Raw genomic sequence first — 15664 nt, 5'->3', positions numbered from 1 at the left:
ACTGGGTGTCATAAGGTGAATGCACCAATTTGTAAGTCGCTCTGGATAAGAGCGTCTGCTAAATGACTTAAATGTAAATGTAAATTTAATTGACTATAACTGCCTTTGAAGTGAGGGATCTAACATTAAGTAGACCTATTTTGAGATGTGAGGTATCACGACCTCTTTCAATAATGCCAGGAATGGAGGAGGTCTTTATCCTAGTGAGATTGCTAAAGCGAACACCGCCATGTTTAGTTTTGCCCAACCTAAGTCGAGGCAGACACAGTCTCAATGGGGATAGCTGAGCTGACTACACTGACTGTGCTAGTGGCAGACTCCACTAAGCTGGCAGGCTGGCTAACAGCCTGCTGCCTGGCCTGCACCCTATTTCATTGTGGAGATAGAGGAGTTATGTTGGTAGATAAGATAAGAGCACCCCTCCAGCTAGGATGGAGTCCGTCACTCCTCAGCAGGCCAGGTTTGGTCCTGTTTGTGGGTGAGTCCCAGAAAGAGGGCCAATTATCTACAAATTCTATCTTTTGGGAGGGGCATAAAACAGTTTTCAACCAGCGATTGAGTTGTGAGACTCTGCTGTGGAGCTCATCACTCCCCCTAACTGGTAGGGGGCCAGAGACAATTACTCGATGCCGACACATCTTTCTAGCTGATTTACACGCTGAAGCTATGTTGCGCTTGGTGACCTCTGACTGTTTCATCCTAACATCGTTGGTGCCGACGTGGATTTCTATACTCTCTACACTCGCCAGTTTTAGCTTTAGCCAGCACCATCTTCAGATTAGCCTGAACGTTGGTCGCCCTGTCCCCTGGTAAATAGCGTATGGTCGCTGGATGATTATTTTTAAGTCTAATACTGCGGGTAATGGAGTCGACAATGACTAGGGTTTTCAATTTGTCAGAGTTAATGTTGTGAGGCTTCGGCGTCTCAGACCCCATAACGGGAGGAGTAGAGACAAGAGAAGACTCGGCCTCAGACATCAATTCGCTGCTTAATAGGGAAAACCAAATCCCTCATCTTTTTATAGAAACAGGGGAGGGGATTTGTTTCAACTACTGATCGGCGCTTTGTTGTGTAATGTAATAAGCAGTAACATTATCTTATTTGGATTTCAAACAGCGCGCACACCTTTTTTATTTCACCATGCCGTTTGAGCTATGTCGCCAACCAATAAAATAATTTATCTTCAGTGTAAGCGGAAGTGAGCAGTGACCAAGAACAACTTCCACGTTAGTGTTTTCATTTTTGTTACTTAGACGTTTATTAACGCACTAGAACAAAACATATAATTTAACTGCAAGCAGTTTAATTTGCGTTGGAGACAGGACTTGCTTGATAGATGTTATCTAAGTAACGCCAGCTAGCTTCTAACAATGCCGAACTTTAACGGTATGGGCTTTCACACTCAGATAGCCTCCATTATGGAGGTGCTAGCGAATGCAGCCGTGGCAGAGATCTGTAAACTCGTAGACGACGACTATGCAGTGTTTAGTTTGGAAATAACTCAAAGCCAGAGAGAAAACAGGGGATTGTGGAGGAAACTACAGCTACTGAAGGTGGCACGGGACCGCGCAGAGGACAATGCGTCGTACCAGTAGTGTCAAGATCCTTGACCGGTACAGAGGAATGGCAAGAGGTACATTTTGCAGAAGGCAGAGGTCGCGGGGGCTGTCGCCCGGTTCCCCTCTTCATATAACTCAGTCCCAGTTGCCCGGTTCCCCTCTGCAGATGTGTTACCCAGAATTGGGTGTTGGTCAGTTTTTGGATAGTATGCAATATTTCGCCAGATTACTAGACTACATGACCAAAAGTATGTGGACACCTGCTCCTCGAACATCTCATTCCAAAAACATGGGCATTTAATATGGAGTTGGTCCCCCTTTGCCTCATGAGCTTAGTTCAAACTGTCTAACCCCATCAGAACCCAAAATATGCACTTGTTTTACTCCAATATTTGTAAACAAAGTAAATGTTAACAAACACTATATAGCCTCAAAATATAGCTAAAACTAGAATTGTGATATCATTGATGGTCAGTCCTTTGGATGGTCAGTCCTTGCATCCATACCTTTGTCTATGAATTAGTGAGCGGTTACATTTTTCTAACCCCATCCCTCAGCTTTTTACAGAAACAGGTGAGGGGACTTCACTTTGTTTCAACTACTGATTGGCGCTTTAATGTTCAATGTATCCCACGGCTGGCTTGCTTCTGAAGCTAAGAAAGGTTGGTCCTGGTCTGTCCCTGTGTAACAGTATAACTTTAGACCGTCCCCTCGCCCATACCCGGGCGCGAACCAGGGACCCTCTGCACACATCAACAACAGTCACCCACGAAGCATCGTTACCCATCACTCCACAAAAGCTGTGGCCCTTGCAGAGCAAGGGGAACCACTACTTCAAGGTCTCAGAGCAAGTGATGTCACTGATTGAAACGCTAATTAGCGCGCACCACCGCTAACTAGCTAGCCGTTTCACATCCGTTACACCTGGATGGGAGAGCAGATGCTGCTGGAAGTGGCCAGCAGGAGCACCCTTTCCACTGCCTTAGGCATTGCCCTCTGTTGGGTGCTGTCTTTCGGATGGGACGTTAAACGGGTGTCCTGACTCTCTGTGGTCACTAAATATCCCATGGCACTTATCGTAAGAGTAGGGGTGTTAACCCCGGTGTCCTGGCTAAATTCCCAATCTGGCCTTCATACCATCATGGCCACCTAATCATCCTCAGCTTACAATTGGCTCAGTCATCCCCCCTCTTCTCCCCTGTAATTATTCCCCAGGTTGATGCTGTAAATGAGAATGTGTTCTTACCAGGTAAAATAAGGGTTAAATAAATAACAGCCTCCACTCTTCTGGGAGGGCTTTCCACTAGATGTTGAAACATTCCTGCGGGGACTTGCTTCCATTCAGCCACGGTCATTAGTGAGGTCGGGTACTGATTATGATTTTTCAATGCCGATACCGATTATGGATGACCAAAAAAAAGCTGATACCGATTAATCGGCCAATTTCTGAAATAGATTTTTTTTTAATGTATTTTTTATATTATATATTTATTTGTAATAATGACAATTACAACAATACTGAATGAACAATTAACACTTTTACTTGAACTTTAACTTAATATATACAGTTGAAGTCGGAAGTTTACATACACCTTAGCCAAATACATTTAAACTCAGTTTTTCACAATTCCTGACATTTAATCCAAGTAAAAATTCCCTGTCAGTTAGGATCACCACTTTATTTTAAGAATGTGAAATATCAGAATAATAGTAGAGAGAATGAATTATTTCAGCGTTTATTTCTTTCATCACATTCCCAGTGGATCAGAAGTTTACATACACTCAATTAGTATTTGTCAGCATTGCCTTTAAATTGTTTAACTTGGGTCAAACATTGTGGGTAGCCTTCCACAAGCTTCCCACAATAAGTTGGGTGAATTTTGGCCCATTCTTCCTGACAGAGCTGGTGTAACTGAGTCAGGTTTGTAGGCCTTGCTCGCACACGCTATTTCAGTTCTGCCCATACATTTTCTATAGGATTGAGGTCAGGGCTGTGATGGCCACTCCAATACCTTGACTTTGTTGTCCTTAAGCCATTTTGCCACAACATTGGAAGTATGCTTGGAGTCATTGTCCATTTGGAACATTTGCGACCAAGCTTTAACTTCCGGACTGATGTCTTGAGCTGTTGCTTCAATATATCCACATAATTTCCTCCCTCATGAAGCCATCTATTTTGTGAAGTGCACTAGTCCCTCCTGCAGCAAAGCACCCCCAAAATATGATGCTGCCACCCCCATGCTTCACGATTGGGATGGTGTTCTTTGGCTTGCAATTCTCCCCCTTTTCCTCCAAACATAACAATGGGTATTATGGCCAAACAGTTCTATTTTTGTTTCATCAGATAAGAGGACATTTCTCCAAAAAGTACGATCTTTGTCCCCATGTGCAGTTGCAAACTGTAGTCTGGCTTTTTTAATGGCGGTTTTGGAGCAGTGGCTTCTTCCTTGTTGAGCGGCCTTTCAGGATATGTCGATATAAGACTTGTTTTACTGGGGACATAGATACTTTTGTACCTGTTTCCTCCAGCATCTTCACAATGTCATTTGCTGTTGTTCAGGGAATTATTTGCACTTTTCGCACCAAAGTACGTTCATCTCTAGGAGACAGAACACGTCTCCTTCCTGAGCGGTGTGACGGCTGCGTGGTCTCATGGTGTTCATACTTGTGTACTATTGTTTGTACAGATGAACGTGGTACCTTCAGGCGTTTGGAAATTGCTCCCAAGGATGAACCAGACTTGTGAAGGTCTACAATTTTTTTTGATTGGCTGATTTATTTTGATTTTCCCATGATGTCAAGCAAAGAGGCACTGGGTTTGAAGGTAGGCCTTGAAATATATCCACAGGTACACCTCCAATTGACTCAAATGATGTCAATTAGCCTATCAGAAACTTCTAAAGCCATGAAATCATTTTCTGGAATTTTCCAAGCTGTTTAAAGGCACAGTCAACTTAGTGAATGTAAACTTCTGACTCACTGGAATTGTGATACAACTGTTGGACAAATTACTTGTCATGCACAAAGTAGATGTCCCAACCGACTTGCCAAAGCTATAGTTTGTTAACAAAACATTTGCGGAGTGGTGGAAAAACAAGTATTAATGCCTCCAACCTAAGTCTATGTAAACTTCTGACTTCAACTGTAAATAAAATTAATTTAGTCTCAAATAAATAATGAAACATGCTCAATTTGCTTTACATAATTCAAAAACACAGTGTTGGAGAAGAAAGTAAAGGTGCAATATGTGCCATGTAAAAAAGATAACGTTTAAGTACCTTGCTCAGAACATATGAAAGCTGGTGGTTAAAAATTCCCTGTTTTTTTATTTATTTATTTAAACCTTTATTTAACTAGGCAAGTCAGTTAAGCACAATGATGGCCTAGGAACAGTGGGTTAACTGCCTGTTCAGGGGCAGAAAGACAGATTTGTACCTTGTCAGCTCGGGATTTGAACTTGCAACCTTCCGGTTACTAGTCCGTTAATGCGAGTGTAGCGAAATGCTTGTGCTTCTAGTTCCGACAATGCAGTAATAACCAACAAGTAATCTAACTAACAATTCCAAAACTACTGTCTTATACACACAAGTGTAGGGGGATAAAGAATATGTACATAAAGATATATGAATGAGTGATGGTACAGAGCGGCATAGGCAAGATACAGCAGATGGTATCGAGTACAGTATATACATATGAGATGAGTATGTAAACAAAGTGGCATAGTTAAAGTGGCTAGTGATGCATGTATTACATAAAGATGCAGTAGATGATATAGAGTACAGTATATACGTATACATATGAGATGAATAATGTAGGGTATGTAAACATTATATTAGGCACTATCTGATGTGTGGAGACATTTCACTACAGCTAATGTAGAAGGAAAAGCTGTGTACATTTGCAAATACTGTGCCAAATCATATGTGAAGAATGCAACAAAGATGCAGAATCATCTGGCATAAAGTTCCCTTAGCGCTCACAACAAGCAACCTCTGACAAAAGTCCCTCTACTTCTATTCAAGGTGAAAATAATGAATCAGACACCTTATCGATAGTAACAGCTCATGGTCCTCCTGGAATCAGCAGTTTTGTTTTACTCTATGGAGGATCGTAGTCCAAGAAATGCTGATGAATGTCTTGCTCGAGCTGTGTATGCAACTTGTTCACCTGATGCTTACAGGCAATGTGTATTGAAATACATTTCTGAATGTTCTTTGCCCAGCATACACCCCTCCAACGAGACATGTTTTATCTACTAATTTACTGCATGCAGAGTTCAAGTAAAGGTCAAGCAAATCATAGAGAAAGCAGACTGTATTGCAATCATGTCTGATGGGTGGTTGAATGTTCGTGGGCAAGGAATAATCAACTACATCATCTCCACCCCTCAACCAGTATTCTATAAGAGCACAGACACAAGGGACAACAGACACACCGGTCTCTACATTGCGGATGAGTTGAAGGAAGTCATCAATGACCTTGGACCACAGAAGGTATTTGCACTGGTTACAGACAATGCTGTGAACATGAAGGCTGCTTGGTGTAAAGTGGAGGAGTCCTACCCTCACATCATACCCATTGGCTGTGCTGCTCATGCATTGAATCTGCTCCTCAAAGACATCATGGCACTGAAAACAATGAATACACTCTACAAGAGAGCCAAGGAAATGGTTAGGTAGCAGCAATCTACCTCATCAAGCAAAGTGAGAAGAATAAGGGTACCACATTGAAGCTTCCCAGAAACACCCATTGGGGTGGTGTTGTCATCATGTTTGACAGTCTCCTGGAGGAGAAGGAGTCTTTCCAAGAAATGGCCATATCTCGGTATGGACTGAACATCCTGTAAGAGAAGAAATCCGTACTGCCCTGCCCACTTCACTGTTGCATCAAAAAGCGTGAAGACTTCTGCCTGAAGCCCATACACGCCGCAGCGTACATGTTGGACCCCAAGTATGCTGGCAAGAGCATCCTGTCTGGTGCAGATACCACCATGGCCTGGATGAGGGCAAGGTTCTTGGCAGTCTGGCGAAGTACACTTTCAAGCAAGAGCTTTGGCATGGAGATGCAATTTGGCAGTCGTGCCAACATATCTCATCAGACACCGGGTTGAAGGGATTTTGTGGATCTGACGCTCTTTCCCCTGTTGCCACCATCCTCCAAATCCCATCAACATCAGCCACTTCAGAGCCCAACTGGTCCTTGTTTGGGAACACACACACCAAAGCACGCAACAGGTTGTCCAATACAAGGGTTGAAAAATTGGTGGCAAATTTGAGGCTTTTTGAGCCTGACAACGAGTCATCCTCAACAAGGTTGAAAGGTGACAGTAAAGATGAGGCCTCAGAGTCTGATGTTCAATAGGTGAACATTGAGGAAGTCCAGGGAGAAGACATGGAAACCTGAGAGGAAGACAACCAAAGCTTTAGTTTCTAGACTATAATTTTACAGATGTATTTGGGAGATGCGATGGATCATTGGGGATCATTCAATATTCCCTTTTTTTGTTGTTCAGTGAAATCATCCCATGTGAAGAGTCCAATCGTTTAATTTAAGTTCAATTCATGACTTTAAAAAATATATATATATTGGAAGCATTTAATCATTTGCAATTATGTCTCCTTATGATAAGGCACAATGTTTATGTTTCTGTCTCCATCTGATATGGAAAATATACCCAATGCAAAAAAAAATGTAATGGAAAGTTTCCACCTCTGAATATTCTCCAAAATGTGCAGGAGTCTTATGACTTAATTTTAGCAGCTGTTAAGAAGCCTTTTGGACCTAGACTTTGTGCTCCGGTACCTCTTGTCATGCGGTAGCAGAGAGAACAGTCTATGACTAGGGTTGCTGGAGACTTTGGCAATTTTTAGGACCTTCCTCTGACAACGCCTGGTATAGAGGTCCTGGCCCCAGTGATGTACTGGTAGGAAGTTTGGCCCGAGTGATGTACTGGGCCATATGTACTAGCCTCTGTAGTACCTTGTGGTCGGAGGCTGAGCAGTTGCCATGCCAGGCGTTGATGCAACCAGTCAGGATGGTGCAGCTGTAGAACGTTTTGAGGATCTGAGGACCCATTTCAAAATATTTTGAGTCACCTGAGGGGGAATAGATGTTGTTGTGCCCTCTTCACGACTGTTGGTGTGTTTGGACTGTTGTGGAAATTTCCTCTATTTACCAAATCATGGGAGCAAACCACACACACACGTCAGGGTTAGTTATAAAAGTCCATCTTTAATTATATGAGCTCTTATCACAATCCTGTGACTCTCAGATAAATTCAGTGTCTCCCCAGTGAATTCTACGAGAGCCCCCTTACAATGCAACTGAGTTCCTTTAATAGCAAAGACACACATAGTCAGACAGCATAAACATAATTCATTGTTCAGCTTTGTCTCCTTTCCCAAACCCCAGAACCATAAAACAAATCCTCCATATCAACAGGCATATATCAAATTGTCATTTATATACAACCCACTCTAAATACAAACTCCTGGACAAACTCACGGAGAGGAGAGTGACCCTACAGGTCAACAAAGAGGGAGCATAGAATGATTCCACCCTCCTTCCCCCCCATGAGAAAAGTAGGGAGTCACTGCCACACCGAAAATATATGTTTACACATGATGACCCCTTGACTTCTCCCCTCTCTGTGGCCCATGCAACTTAGTCCTGACATAGAACAGATAACTGCCAATGGCCACCACTATAGTACAACAAAATACATTCTTATGAGAAGTAACTTACACACATTTGATGAATATTAAACATCTTACAAATGTTACCAACAAATTCAGATAATTCCACAACAGGACCATGATAGTTCATTGGTTGATGTGGACACCAAGGTTTTTGAAGCTCTCAACCTGCTCCACTACATTGAATGCTGTAGCGTTAAGATTTCCCTTCAATGGAAACTATGGGGCCTAGTCCAAACCATGAAAAACAGCCCCAGACCATTATTCCTCCTCCACCAAACTTTACTTTTGGCACTATGCATTTACATTACATTTACATTTAAGTCATTTAGCAGACACTCTTATCCAGAGCGACTTACAAATTGGACTCTGGCAGGTAGCATTTTCCTGGCATCCGCCAACCCAAATTCGTCCATCGGACTGCCAGATGGTGCAGATTGATTCATCACTCCAGAGAATGCGTTTCCACTGCTTCAGAGTCCAAAGGCTGCAAGCTTTACACCACTCCAGCAGGCCTGATTCACAGTCTCTCCTCTGAACAGTTGATATTGAGATGTCTCTTACTTGAACCCGCAAAACACCAGTCTCCACATGAACAGTGAAGAGGCGACTCCGGGATGCTGGCCTTCTAGGCAGAGTTCCTCTGTCCAGTGTCTGTGTTCTTTTCTTAATCTTTTCTTTTCATTGGCCAGTCTGAGATATGGCTTTTTTCTTTGCAGCTCTGCCTAGAAGGCCAGTATCCCGGAGTCGCCTCTTCACTGTTGATGTGGAGACTGGAGTTTTGCATGTACTATTTAATGAAGCTGCCAGTTGAGGACTTGTGAAGAGTCTATTTCTCAAACTAGACACTAATTTACTCTGGGTAACTCTGGGTCTTCCTTACCTGTAGCGGTCCTAATGAGAGACAGTTTCATCCTAGCGCTTGATGGTTTTTGCGACTGCACAAAGTGCTTGAAATTTTCCAGATTGACTTACCTTCGTGTCTTAAAGTAATGATGGACTGTCATTTCTCATTGCTTATTTGAGCTGTTCTTACAATAATATGGACCTAGCCCTATTTGGTAAAAGACAATCTTCTGTATACCACCCCTACCTTGTCGCAACACAACTGATTGGCTCAAATACATTAAGAAGGAAAGAAATTCCACAAATTCACTAAACAAGACCCGTCTGTTAATCGAAAAGCATTACAGGTGACTACCTCATGAAGCTTATTGAGAGAATGCCAAGAGTGTGCAAAGCTGTCGTCAATGCAAAGGGTGGCTATTTTAAGAATCTCAAATATAAAATATATTTTGATTTGTTTAACATTTCTTTGGTTACTAGATGATTCCATATGTGTTATTTCATAGTCGATGTCTTCACTATTATTCTACAATGTAGAAAATAGTAAAATATAAAGAAAAACCCTTGAATGAGTAGGTGTGTCCAAACTTTTGACTGGCACTGTATAGGATGCCCATGATTTTCTCCCAAGATGTTCGACAAGCAGGTGTCCACATACTTTTGGTCAGCTAGTGTATCTTGCACAAAGACCATATATCATATTCAAGGTTGAGGAGTAACGGATCACATGTAACGGATTACAAAAATACTAATTGTAGCCTAATCCATTACATTGCCAGCTAAAAAGATTGTAATCAGATTACAGATTCCTTTTGAAAAACTAGATAATTACTTTGAGGATTCCTTAAAAATTCAGAAACGATGTTTTGCGGCGAAAAAATTGAGACCTTTCTGTGTTCTCAATAGATAGGTAGATATATTTTCATGCGAATATACTAAAATCTGCATAAACAAGGTACGAGCATTTTTCCACCAAACAGACTAGTTTCACATAAAAATCAGTGCATGATGATGAATTTTTCGCTTAAGTTTCAATACACCAAATAAAAATATAATGTTCAAAGTGTTTCCATCCCATTTTCAACTCTACCGATAGTTTTGTCACAAACTGTTGCGTTAAATCGCAAATGTCTTGACTAGTTTTGGCACGTGCACTCTAGCACGTCCGCTCGCAAATACAGTCTGCTCAAACACACACTTTTGATAGCACTTATGACAGCTGCAAATTATTGAAATATTTAAGTATCACTAACAAAAACATAAACAATAGGCCTGTAGCAAATGCAGCATATGGCATACATTTTTCACATGCAAATAGCACTTTTCAGTAGTGCTCAAATCATGCCATTCTAAGAGCAGCATTTATTTTAAATCACGAATAAATTATGAGCCCAATCAGTCCTCCATGACAACAAAATCATGAAAAACAGATAAATAAATCCTTTGTTTTGGGATTATGCTCAGGTTGAACATTTAGGCGCGAATCAAATATTTCCATAATTCCAAATCCTATTCTTAAAGATCAAGGGGTATTGAATAAATTGTAATGACTGGAAATTTGACAGAATTTGGTTTTGAATGTAAAGATTAAGTCTAATCGTAGTATTATGTTGGCAAAAGCAATGTGTTAGAAGAAGCCTACATAACCAACCCATAAAGTAAAAATACAACCCATAAAGTAAAATACAACATCCATTTATGGCCAGCAATGTAAACTCTAACATTGATTGATACTCAACTATGAATATTCTAACCAGATGTACGTGATTTTTTTGATGCAGATTGCAGAATAATCTGTCACCAGGGTCACCCAGCTCCACGAAGAAACATTCATAGGTTGTTGTAACAACAGCAATATATTTTGAGGATGTCACAAGCTTACAGTGTTGTTTTGATTATTGCTGGAACAGTCACCAACATTATATTTGGCTGTGATCTTTGTACGATATCTATTTTGGATGTAGCAGTTGTTAGCTAGAATGCTAACGCTCATTCAGATTTTACTGGGCCAAGTGTTTTTTAAAGTATTATGCAGTTGATTTGCAATGATGACACAAAGCAGGACATTCATATGAGCCTTAAAATACAATTATAATCCAAAAGTAGTTTGAAATGCATTCATAAGAAACATGTAAATAGATGTTTTGGGGGGCGGCTTTCTATAATAACTCCCCCGTGTTCTGCAACCAAATTGCGCGTATCGCCCTCGTGCAGCAATGTTTGCAAACACAAAAAGAGGTCTATACCTTTGAGCAGACAATAGCTAACCTAACAACCTCTTTCCCCCCAATCACTTTCTCAGGTGAATGACATCTCACTGGAGGCCATAGGTGCTTTGTGAAGCCAGCGGGACACAATACATGTAGAGATGACCAACCAAATCACTGTTGATGAGGGGAGTGGAACCTCAACCCAGCACATGATAGAGGTCAGGGTAATATTGTTGCATGTACTTTGTAAATTAAATGTGATCTATAATTTTTTTCCCCCAGAAAGGCTCCACTCTGCTATTCACTTTCTTACATGTACATCTGCCATAGGGGAGCTTGTGAAACGTCCCAAGGATATTGTTATCCAATTGTACCGGTTCCGGTAATAACCTCCTCTCTTCTTGTGTCAAAGGCTACAGGTTCTGGGGTCAAGCTGGAGGGGAGGACCTGCGGCACAGCAGAGACATCCAGACTGGAGAGGCTGGCGCGACCCCTGTAGCCACAGAGGAACCCACCACCACCCCAGTGCAGCCCAGGACCCGCCGATCGCCTTCCTCAAGTCAGAGACAGACACCCAAGGCTTTAACTGTAACACACAGGCTTTTACATTTACATTTACATTACATTTAAGTCATTTAGCAGACGCTCTTATCCAGAGCGACTTACAAATTGGTGCATTCACCTTATGACATCCAGTGGGACAGTCACTTAACAATAGTGCATCTAAAACTTAGGGGGGGTGAGAGGGATTACTTATCCTATCCTAGGTATTCCTTAAAGAGGTGGGGTTTCAGGTGTCTCCGGAAGGTGGTGATTGACTCCGCTGTCCTGGCGTCGTGAGGGAGTTTGTTCCACCATTGGGGGGCCAGGGCAGCGAACAGTTTTGACTGGGCTGAGCGGGAGCTGTACTTCCTCAGTGGTAGGGAGGCGAGCAGGCCAGAGGTGGATGAACGCAGTGCCCTTGTTTGGGTGTAGGGCCTGATCAGAGCCTGGAGGTACTGAGGTGCCGTTCCCCTCACAGCTCCGTAGGCAAGCACCATGGTCTTGTAGCGGATGCGAGCTTCAACTGGAAGCCAGTGGAGAGAACGGAGGAGCGGGGTGACGTGAGAGAACTTGGGAAGGTTGAACACCAGACGGGCTGCGGCGTTCTGGATGAGTTGAAGGGGTTTAATGGCACAGGCAGGGAGCCCAGCCAACAGCGAGTTGCAGTAATCCAGACGGGAGATGACAAGTGCCTGGATTAGGACCTGCGCCGCTTCCTGTGTGAGGCAGGGTCGTACTCTGCGGATGTTGTAGAGCATGAACCTACAGGAACGGGCCACCGCCTTGATGTTGGTTGAGAACGACAGGGTGTTGTCCAGGATCACGCCAAGGTTCTTGGCGCTCTGGGAGGAGGACACAATGGAGTTGTCAACCGTGATGGCGAGATCATGGAACGGGCAGTCCTTCCCGGGAGGAAGAGCAGCTCCGTCTTGCCGAGGTTCAGCTTGAGGTGGTGATCCGTCATCCACACGGATATGTCTGCCAGACATGCAGAGATGCGATTCGCCACCTGGTCATCAGAAGGGGAAAGGAGAAGATTAATTGTGTGTCGTCTGCATAGCAATGATAAGAGAGACCATGTGAGGTTATGACAGAGCCAAGTGACTTGGTGTATAGCGAGAATAGGAGAGGGCCAAGAACAGAGCCCTGGGGGACACCAGTGGTGAGAGCGCGTGGTGAGGAGACAGATTCTCGCCACGCCACCTGGTAGGAGCGACCTGTCAGGTAGGACGCAATCCAAGCGTGGGCCGCGCCGGGAGATGCCCAACTCGGAGAGGGTGGAGAGGAGGATCTGATGGTTCACAGTATCGAAGGCAGCCGACAGATCTAGAAGGATGAGAGCAGAGGAGAGAGAGTTAGCTTTAGCAGTGCGGAGCGCCTCCGTGATACAGAGGAGAGCAGTCTCAGTTGAATGACTAGTCTTGAAACCTGACTGATTTGGATCAAGAAGGTCATTCAGAGAGAGATAGCGGGAGAGCTGGCCAAGGACGGCACGTTCAAGAGTTTTGGAGAGAAAAGAAAGAAGGGATACTGGTCTGTAATTGTTGACATTGGAGGGATCGAGTGTAGGTTTTTTCAGAAGGGGTGCAACTCTCGCTCTCTTGAAGACGGAAGGGACGTAGCCAGCGGTCAGGGATGAGTTGATGAGCGAGGTGAGGTAAGGGAGAAGGTCTCCGGAAATGGTCTGGAGAAGAGAGGAGGGGATAGGGTCAAGCGGGCAGGTTGTTGGGCGGCCGGCCGTCACAAGACGCGAGATTTCATCTGGAGAGAGAGGGGAGAAAGAGGTCAGAGCACAGGGTAGGGCAGTGTGAGCAGAACCAGCGGTGTCGTTTGACTTAGCAAACGAGGATCGGATGTCGTCGACCTTCTTTTCAAAATGGTTGACGAAGTCATCTGCAGAGAGGGAGGAGGGGGGAGGGGGCGGAGGATTCAGGAGGGAGGAGAAGGTGGCAAAGAGCTTCCTAGGGTTAGAGGCAGATGCTTGGAATTTAGCGTGGTAGAAAGTGGCTTTAGCAGCAGAGACAGAGGAGGAAAATGTAGAGAGGAGGGAGTGAAAGGATGCCAGGTCCGCAGGGAGGCGAGTTTTCCTCCATTTCCGCTCGGCTGCCCGGAGCCCTGTTCTGTGAGCTCGCAATGAGTCATCGAGCCACGGAGCGGGAGGGGAGGACCGAGCCTGCCTGGAGGATAGGGGACATAGAGAGTCAAGGGATGCAGAGAGGGAGGAGAGGAGGGTTGAGGAGGCAGAATCAGGAGATAGGTGGGAGAAGGTTTGAGCGGAGGGAAGAGATGATAGGATGGAAGAGGAGAGAGTAGCGGGGGAGAGAGAGCGAAGGTTGGGACGGCGCGATACCATCCGAGTAGGGGCAGTGTGGGAGGTGTTGGATGAGAGCGAGAGGGAAAAGGATACAAGGCAATGGTCGGAGACTTGGAGGGGAGTTGCAATGAGGTTAGTGGAGGAACAGCATCTAGTAAAGATGAGGTCGAGCGTATTGCCTGCCTTGTGAGTAGGGGGAAGGTGAGAGGGTGAGGTCAAAAGAGGAGAGGAGTGGAAAGAAGGAGGCAGAGAGGAAAGAGTCAAAGGTAGACGTGGGGAGGTTAAAGTCGCCCAGAACTGTGAGAGGTGAGCCGTCCTCAGGAAAGGAGCTTATCAAGGCATCAAGCTCATTGATGAACTCTCCGAGGAACCTGGAGGGCGATAAATGATAAGGATGTTAAGCTTGAAAGGGCTAGTAACTGTGACAGCATGGAATTCAAAGGAGGCGATAGACAGATGGGTAAGGGGAGAAAGAGAGAATGACCACTTGGGAGAGATGAGGATCCCGGTGCCACCACCCCGCTGACCAGACGCTCTCGGGGTGTGCGAGAACACGTGGGCGGACGAAGAGAGAGCAGTAGGAGTAGCAGTGTTGTCTGTGGTGATCCATGTTTCCGTCAGTGCCAAGAAGTCGAGGGACTGGAGGGAGGCATAGGCTGAGATGAACTCTGCCTTGTTGACCGCAGATTGGCAGTTCCAGAGGCTACCGGAGACCTGGAACTCCACGTGGGTCGTGCGCTGGGACCACCAGAGTAGGGTGGCCGCGGCCACGCGGTGAGGAGCGTTTGTATGGTCTGTGCAGAGAGGAGAGAACAGGGATAAACAGACACATAGTTGACAGGCTACAGAAGAGGCTACGCTAATGCAAAGGAGATTGGAATGACAAGTGGACTACGTCTCGAATGTTCAGAAAGTTAAGCTACGTAGCAAGAATCTTATTGACTAAAATGATTAAAATGATACAGTACTGCTGAAGTAGACCAGCTGGCAGTGGGTGCGTTGTTGACACTACACTAATCAAGTCGTTCCGTTGAGTGTAATAGTTTCTGCAGTGTTGCTATTCGGGGGCTAGCTGGCTAGCTAGCAGTGTTGTTTACGTTACGTTGCGTTAAAAGAACGACAATAGCTGGCTAGCGAACCTAGAAAATCGCTCTAGACTACACAATTATCTTTGATACAAAGACGGCTATGTAGCTAGCTACGATCAAACAAATCAAACCGTTGTACTGTAATGAAATGAAGTGAAAATGTGATACTACCTGTGAATGCGACCGGGTAGTTGAGTTCTATACAGAAGACGTTGGCTAGCGTTGGCTAGCTAGCAGAGTCACCTACGTTAAGGACGACAAATAGCTGGCTAGCTAACCTCGGTAAATTAAGATAATCACTCTAAGACTACACACTCTAAACCTAAACAACACAATTATCTTGGATACGATGATACGAAGACAGCAAAGGCAGCTATGTAGCTAGCTAACACTACACTAATCAAGTCG

The 15664-nt window shown here is 44.3% G+C and overlaps 2 protein-coding genes and 1 long non-coding RNA gene across 3 annotated transcripts in view; all 3 read left to right on the top strand.

The window, feature by feature from the left end:
• LOC124012438 (zinc finger protein 606-like) overlaps window positions 1–15664 on the top strand; it is a 1040669-nt gene that overhangs the window by 141273 nt on the left and 883732 nt on the right. The gene's annotated exons all lie outside the window — the stretch shown is intronic.
• Window positions 1–15664, top strand: part of LOC124012437 — a 971157-nt gene that overhangs the window by 107937 nt on the left and 847556 nt on the right. The window lies entirely within an intron of this gene.
• On the top strand, window positions 921–12027 carry LOC124012496. The gene is made up of 3 exons (XR_006834721.1): window positions 921–1634; window positions 11404–11529; window positions 11724–12027. It is a non-coding gene; the product is annotated as an uncharacterized LOC124012496 (long non-coding RNA).

Source organism: Oncorhynchus gorbuscha, linkage group LG24 (assembly GCF_021184085.1).
Source record: "Oncorhynchus gorbuscha isolate QuinsamMale2020 ecotype Even-year linkage group LG24, OgorEven_v1.0, whole genome shotgun sequence".
Classification (NCBI taxonomy): domain Eukaryota; kingdom Metazoa; phylum Chordata; class Actinopteri; order Salmoniformes; family Salmonidae; genus Oncorhynchus; species Oncorhynchus gorbuscha.
The sequence above is the reverse complement of the archived record's forward strand: the minus strand, read 5'-3'. Positions and strand labels throughout refer to the sequence as shown.